At 43.0% G+C, this 8,530-nt stretch overlaps 1 long non-coding RNA gene across 1 annotated transcript; it reads left to right on the top strand.

The window, feature by feature from the left end:
• Positions 1–1,098: 1,098 nt before the first annotated feature.
• On the top strand, positions 1,099–7,279 carry LOC121273506. Its single transcript, XR_005942034.1, has 2 exons — positions 1,099–1,238; positions 5,507–7,279. It is a non-coding gene; the product is annotated as an uncharacterized LOC121273506 (long non-coding RNA).
• The last annotated feature ends 1,251 nt before the right edge of the window (positions 7,280–8,530 follow it).

The raw sequence follows: 8,530 nt of genomic DNA, 5'->3' as shown, positions 1-8,530 counted from the left end.
TGTATCTCTCTCTCTCTCACAAACACACACACACACACACAAACACACACAAGCGCACACACATATTTTCTCAGAACTGGATTTTCAAACCACGTTTCGAATACAATTCTGGCTAAAATCAGAGAATGAACATTCAGGACATAGGTTAGCAAGTTGGCTCAAAGAAAATAGAGAGTCTTCACTGACTGGTGGAATGCCGTTTTTCACAGAGAACGATGCTGGGGCCACTGTTCATCAAACAATAGAGTGATAACTTCACTACAGACCCTTGGGAACACCAATACATCAACCTTATAGTCTGAGAAATATCCATTCACTTGTCCCTCTATTTCCTGACACTGAGCCGAATCTGCTGAAGCCCTTGAACTTCCATTTCTCAAGAAACCTCTTGAGTGTCAAATGTCTTCCAAACTTTCAGTTATATAACATCAGCTATAGTGCTTAATCAACATCATCGAAGAATGCAACCACTTCATGTATATATTATTGGTCTTCAGCCAATCTATCCAGTGTATGCTTGCTTTACCCAGGCCTTTCCAAGCCATAGTTCATTTTGCCCTTGATAATTCCTAACAATAACTTCCCCATCACCGACCTTAGGCTGATTGGTCTGTGATTTCCTGGTTTATCTCTCCCTCACTGAATTCTGGAATAAAATAGGCAACCGTTCAGACCTCAGGAACTATTCCGCTAATCAGTGCTTTCAACGAATGACACAGGTATTCCTACCTTCGCTTCGCTCTGGAGCAATAAACTTATTCTATCTCAACCAAATATTTTTCAGCCCTTCATAAATACGAACGTATAAGCACAATTACACTGCCTATTATTATGGTGTCCATAAAACTGCTCTCCTCTGTTTAGTGTAACCTGCACATTGTACACTTCCTTTGTGGATACTAACGCAAAGTACTAATTTAGTAATTGAAGCGTGTCATCGCCACTGTATGAATATTCCCCTTTAGGCCCTTAAGGGACAAAAAAAATCCCTCTTAAAGTCTATATGTCAATTAAATATTTGCATTTTCAGTGTAATTTTGAGTGCTAACATTTTTTATTCATTGTTATCTCTCTTTATTCTCCCACCGTCTTAGTTTATTTTCAGTTCCGTCAAGGGCGTTCCTAACTTCACGGCTGAAGAGAGATGTTGATGTCGCTATATTGTCATTAGAAAAACATTTCAGGAGACCTGGAATAATCTACTCGACAGTCGGTTTCAAATCCCAATACAGCAGATGGTGAAATTTAAATTCAAAAAAAGTCTGGAATTAGAAGTTTAAAACAGATTTTGTTCACTGTGATGCACCCTTATTTTGACGTATTTTGGATAAATTCATTTATTATCCAGGGCGCATTTTATCCTGCTTGCTGCACCTTTTCCTTTCACATGGATGCATCTAGACTATGCACGGAGGTGCTCTTCTCCGAATCACAGAATCATGCAGTGCTGAAGAGGCCCTTCGGCCCATCGAGTATGCACCGACACGTGACAAACCACTGACCAACCAACCGAATCCCAATTACCAGCGCTTGACCATGCCAGGTGATCATCCAAGTTCTTTCTAAAGGATGTGCGGCAACCCGCCTCCTCCACCATCTCAGGCAGTGCATTGCAGACCGTCACCACCATATGGGTAACAAGTATTTTCCTCATATCTCCACTAAACCTCTCGCCCCGTCGTGTCCCGTCGTGAGTGACCCCTCACCTAAGGGGAACAGACGCTCCCTATCCACAATGTCCATGCTCCTCATCATCTTGTACACCTCGATCAGGTCGCCCCTCAGTCTTCTCTGCTCCAACGAAAACAACCCAAGCCTTTCCTACCTCTCTTCATAACTTAAAATTTTCATCATAGGCAACATCCTGGTGAATCTCCTCTGCACCGCCTCAAGTGTAATCACATCCTTCCTATAATGTCCCGACCAGAACTGCACACAGGACTCCAGCTGTGGCCACGCCAAGATTCTGTACAATTCCAACGTGACCTCCCTACTTTTGTAATCTATGCCTCAATTGATAAAGGCAAGTGCCTCATATGCCTTTTTCACGACCCCACTAACATGCTCCTCCGACTTCACAGATCAATGGATACACACACCAAACTCCCTTTGTTCCTCAGAACTTCCTAGTGTTATGCCGTTCATTGAATACGTCCTTGTCAAATTACTTCTTCCATAGTGTATCACCTCACAATTTTCAGGGTTAAATTCCATCTGCCACTTATCAGCTAATTTGACCATTCCGTCTATATCTTCCTGTAGCCCAAGACACTCAATCTCACTGGTAACCACCCGGCCGATAATTGTGTCATCCAAAACGTGCTAATAATACCCCCACATAGTCATCTACGTCGTTTATATAAATGACAAATAACAGGGGTCCCAGCAGAGATCCCTGTGGAACGCCACTGGACACTGTCTTCCTGTCACTAAATCAGCCTTCTGTCATCCCCCTCTGACTCCTACACCTAAGCTAACTTTGAATCTACCTTATACAATTACCCTGTATCACATGTGCTTTTGCCTTCCTTACAAGTCTGTCATGTGGGACCTCGTCAAAGGCTTGGCTGAAATCCATATAAACTCCATCAACTACACTACCCTCATCTACACACCTTGTCAGCTCCTCAAAAAATCAATCAGATTTGTTAGGCATGACCTCCATCTGACAAAGCCATGCTGACTATCCCTGATCGAACCTTGCCTCTCCAAGTGGAGATATAATGTCTCCTTTAGAAATTTTGCCAATAGTTTCCCTGCCACTGACTTTAGGCTCACTGGTATGTCGTTCCTTGGCATAGCTCTCCAAACCTTCTTAAATAGTGGAACTTCCTTAGCTGTTCTCCAGCCCTCTGGCAACAACCCCGTGGCCATAGAGAAATTACAAATTTGGGCTAGAGCACCTGCGATTCCATCCCTTGCGTCCCTCAGTAAACTGGGGCACAAATCATCCGGATCTGGAGATTTGTCCACTTTTAAACATAACAACCTCCAATAACTTTTCACTCCCTATAGCAAGTTGCTCATGAATCTCATTGCCTCTTGCCGCGAGGTCCATACCTTCATCCTCATTCTCTTGAGTGAAAACGGATGTGAAGGATTTGTTCAACACTCAACCATTGTCCTCTGGCCCCACCCATAAATTGCTCTCTTGGTTCCTCATGGGCCCTACTCTTTCCCTCGTTATCCTCTTCCCAGAGATATACTTAAAGAATATCTTGGGATTTTCCCTCCTGTTACCAGCCATAGCTTTCTCATATCCCTTCTTTGCTCTGCTAATTGTTTTCTTAAGCCCCACCCTGTACTTTTTGTACTCCACTAATGCCTCCACTGATTTTCTCCCCTGGTACTGCGAAAAGCCTCTATTTTCCTTCTTATCAAGTCCTGAATTTTTCTGGTTATCCATGGTTCTCTGGACTTGTTTCTCCTTCCTCTCACCCTAGAGGGAACATGTTGTTCCTGTACCCTCCCCATTTCCTATTTGAAAGCCGCCCCCCACCCCATTGCTCTTTTGTAGAGTTCCCCACAAGTCCCGGTTCGCAGTGTACCTTGGACAGATCCTGCCTTATTTTACTAAAATCCGCTCTCCCTCAATACAAAACATTTTTTTTGGAAGTTGTCTATGTCTTTGTCCAAAAAAAGCATAAATTGTATCATGTTGAGGTCGCTATGACTAAAATGCTCAGCCACCACCACCTCAGCCACCTGTCCGGCATTATTCCCCAGTATTAGGTCCAGCACTGCGCTTTCCCTTGTTGGACCCTCTACACATTTATCTCAGAAGTTCTCCTGTACACTATTCAAGAAATCCAAACCATCCAAGCCCTTAAACCACGCCTATCCCAATTAATATTTGGAAAAATGAAATCACCAAAATATAATTACCCTATTGTAATTGTTTTTACAAAGCTCTGCGAATTATGCATACATTTGCTCCTCAATTTCTGGCTGAATATCTGAGGTTTATATAAACGCTTAACAATATGGTTGTCCATTTTTTTATTCCTAAACTCGACTTAGAAAGCTTCATTCGATGCCCCCTCCAAGATATTATCTCTCCTAATGCAAAAGTGACTCCTCAACTAATAATGCAATGCCTCCTACGCTTTTACCCCTCCACTTCTCTGCTGAAGATTCCATATCCTGGAATGTTGAGCTAACAACCCTGCCCCTCCCTCAACCACGTCTCTGTGATGGCTACTATATCACAATTCCCAGTGTCAATCCTCACGCTTAACTCATCTGTTTTGCCTTTAATACTCCTGGCATTAAATTACGTGCTATTCAGCCTTGCCTACTTCCTTGAAACGTAAGACAGCTGTACTCCCTCTCACTTGGTTATTTTATGGTAATATGATCTGTCCCTATTTTGCTAATATTCTGTGACCCCTCCTCCTTCCGAATTAGTTTAAACTCCTCTCAACAGCTCTAACAAACCCTCCTGCGAGGATGTTAGTCCCGCTGTGTTCAGATGTAGGCCGCCCAGCTTGTACAGGTCCCACCTTCCCTAGAATCTGACCCAGTGATCCAGGAATCTAATACCCTCCCTCCTGCACCAACTCTTAAGCCACGTATTCATCTGCTCTATTCTTCTATTTCTGTGCTCGCTAGCAAGTGACATTGGGAGTAATCCAGAAATTACAACTCGAGAGGTCCTGCTTGTCAGCCCACTGCCTAATTCAATTAATTATTGATTCAAGACCTCAACCCTGTTTTTACCAATGTCATTGGTACCGACATGTACCATAACTTCTGCCTTATCATCCTCACCATTCAGGATGACCTACAGCCGTTCAGTGACGTCCCGGACCCTGGCAACAGGGGGCAACACACTATGCAGGTGTCACGTTGATGGCCACAGTACCGCCTATTTGTTCCCTTCACCATGGAATACCCTATTACTATTGCTCTTCCTCTCTTCCTCCCCTCCTGTACAGACAGGCTGCTTCTGGTGCCAGAAGCTTGGCACTGTCTGCACTCCCTGGAAGAACCAGCACCCTCATCAGCCTCAGAAATGGAATATTGATTTGCTAGCGGGACTCCAGGGGATTTCTGAACTACCCGCCTGTTTCTCTATGACTGCCTGTCAACCATTGCCTTCCTTCCTCAAGTCGCTTCAGCTCTCTAAACCTGCTATCCACGATGCTCTCAGGCTCGCAGGTGCTGCACAATGTAACCAGCAGCCGTTCCAAATCTGAAACCCGAGCTTCCATGAGCTTCAGCTGGACACATTTCCTCCACACCCGCTCATCCCGCGTATTGGAAATGTTCCCGGCCTCCCACATGGAGCACCACAGCTCTGTGCTCTCCTGCCATGTCTTATCCCTTTACTTTGAACATTTTAAATCAATTACTGTAGGACCCTTCTTTTCTGATCGTCGTTAGTACAAATTATACAAACTATAAACCACAAAAGACCTTAAACTATAAGCAATACAAGTCATAAATACTTACCCCACCTTTCCCACCACTTACCACTCGTTTATCTCCCTTGTACCCTCTACAGCTGCAGCAGGGTAAGACCACTCTCTGAAGATTGAAGAAAACATTCAAAGCACACCTGTTCCTCTCTGCACCGAATTCCCACTCTGCAACAAATTGACAATAACAACACTCACTCTGGCTGCATCTCACTCAGGATAGGATCTCTCCCCTGCTCGTGTGCAGGCTCATTGATTGTCTGCATGTAATATTCCCTTTCTTAAATAGAGCTGAGGCGAGGTGACATGACTCTCACTTGTAAAGCGTCAAATAATAATCAACACCTTTTCAGGCCCTAATGATGCTTCAGTTGACTGACAGTTAACGGTCACACAGTCAGCTGAGTCAGCTATCTTACCAACCTTTTGAGTAGACTAATGAGCTTACAAATAAAGGAGAAATTAAAGAGAAAGACAGAGCAGCTAAATTCACAATGTGCACCAAATTGCCAACACCCAAACTCACCCTGGCTGTGTTTCACTCAGAACGAGGTCTCCCCCTGCTGGTTTGCCAGTGCACTGATGCCTTCCATTGCTCTGATACTTGGTTATGCTACAACGGCCTCCCAAGCATCCTGTAACATCTCTGTTCTTATGGCAGTGAAGTTTGTCTTTCAACAGTTGAGGATTTTTAACTTGATACCAAGAGATTTCTATCCATAATTATTCAGAAATAAATCATGCTATTGTCAGTGTAAACTAGATGATCTACGACTGTAATGGACTCAACCACACCACCCCACCGCCCTCTAAATTTCCCAGGACTTATATACACATTGGTTACTCCAGTGTTCAAGTGGAGAAACAACAGGGGCCCCTGTAGTTTCCATTTCAAGTGGCTCTCCTCCAATGCCAAAAAGTTAAAGAGAAAGTTTCTGATCATCGCATTTTTTCATCTCATTGGTCTGTTACTTTGATATTTAGTTGACAACGTTACAACAAGTGTTTCAGTACTGTTAGTTTTCACACCACGATTTTTGTTTAGAGTACAATGCAAATTGCTCCCCAGCGCTCAGCCTTTCTTGTGCAGATGGTAAAGTGCTAAAGAAAGCTGGAAAAATAAGAATAAGTTCAGCAGATTCGCCTCCCATTAAAGGAAGTAAGGTTAGAGAGTGCTTTTAGTCTTGCACCAGCGTCGCCACCAGAATGTTATTTTTGTGCTTCCCCATGACGATGTTTATTGCAGAAAACTGAAGGACAAAATCTACCCCATTGTGACCGAACTGTGTGCATTGCCCTTCCATTGACTATGCAAGCTGTTAAATCACATTAGGTTGTTGCTCTCTAGTGAATCGTAAACCTCTCCAAAGGCAATGTGACCTTGCAGTGAGTTGACTTAGCTGGGCACAATATAAGTGGTTGCTTCTTAATATCCTCAGTTCTACCAGTCAACTGATCAAACAACATGCTTGCTGAAAGTGATAATGCGGTTCCTGATTTTGAAATCCATGTGTACATGTTTGGAACTAGGTAAACCCATATTCCACAGCCATGAATGAATAACTTACTGCCAATCACAATCGCTTCGTGGTGAAGAATATAGAGTGCTGCTAGGTGTGGCGAGGGGGTGTGCCCAGGGGTTGTGAAGAATGTTCCAGTCAGCACATTACGAAATTACAGAGGTCAAGCCAGCAGCTGTATAATTGGTTCTTCACATCGACCACCTATTTGTGAAATGTTTCTGTTGTCATTTCCAGCGAATTCAATGGAATGGAAAAAATATGCAAAATGTATTTTTGCTTAGGGAGTCATTCATCACTGGGCATTAAAACGAAAATAAACAGTTCATTAAATTCTCAGTCAGCTTTGTTTTGTGGTGCTGTTTACAATTTTGGGGGAGATTAATTATTGGACTCTTTACAATATAGTACGTTAGTTGCCAGTGTGGAGTTTTGAATAATCCTCGTGTGAGATTCAGCAACAGTATCTGGAACAGTATCACAAATGGACTTTCAGAAATGTTCATGAAGGCAGTTGCAAGACAAGATTCAGCACTGATCATTCAGCAATAAGAACATGCAAAAGCAGAATTAGCTTTGCTATTACTACAGAAATTGAATGAGCTGTCTCGCAAAAGTCGTCATCGATAGCACTGTACAGCATTCAAAAATAATTGGAAGAGTTTTCAGAGAGGAAGAGCGTATTCACCGCTGGTGTACATGCAGACTATCCTAGTAACAGAGGTGAACGGTCCTGTTAGTTCATATTTACGGGCATTACGAGTATTAGGGGAGCACGATCACATCCACTGCAAGGGTAACAGCTAACAACAGGTGAACACGGTCACCATGACAGAAGAAATGTATTCACCTTTAGTGTAAGGGTAGCGATCACACTCATAATAAAGGAATACAATCAGTTCTACTGCTGCAGTTCTGGGGCCATCACATGTATTTTTCCCTTCTTGGCCTGAAAGCGTTGAGGCACTAGAACTGAGTGAAGGGACGAGGGCAGGACGATTAACAGCTGGGAAACTATCTGAACAAATCCTATATGTATATGGTAAGATCGAGCATTGGCACATTTCCCTTTCGACTTGCAGACAATGCTTTAATTCTACTTGTTTGAATTGTCTAATTTCGTTGTCAGTGTTTCCTCTTAATCTGATGTATCGGACAAAAAAAAACAATTTACCAAGCTCTTTTAGCAAACGAGGTCTTGTGGGCAATGTGTAGCACCCCGTCCTCTAGGTCAGGAGTTGTATGTTCAAGTCACATTTCAAGACTTGATGGCCATGGAAGGTGTGCTCATGCCGTTGCCAAAGAGGTTGATCATCAACCCACAAACTTTTTCAACAGACACACAGTTAATATACAGTAACAGTGAAAGAGATCTTTCACAGCTGTTTGAAAGAAAGAAATTCATAACATCTACCATCACTGTCAAGACCAAAACACAGCATGCATGAAAAAAACAATGCGAGTTTCCACAGCACGTGGGCCCCGCTGAGTGAACTGTAAAACATATTTGTTTAATGACTGTAACAAATGCTGATTATGATCCAATCTGATTGATTCCCTAGAGTACTGATGTGTGTATAAATATAGGTT

The sequence above is a fragment of the Carcharodon carcharias genome, assembly GCF_017639515.1.
Source record: "Carcharodon carcharias isolate sCarCar2 chromosome 24 unlocalized genomic scaffold, sCarCar2.pri SUPER_24_unloc_2, whole genome shotgun sequence".
NCBI classification, from domain to species: Eukaryota; Metazoa; Chordata; class Chondrichthyes; order Lamniformes; family Lamnidae; genus Carcharodon; species Carcharodon carcharias.
This window is presented reverse-complemented; position numbering and strand designations above follow the sequence as displayed.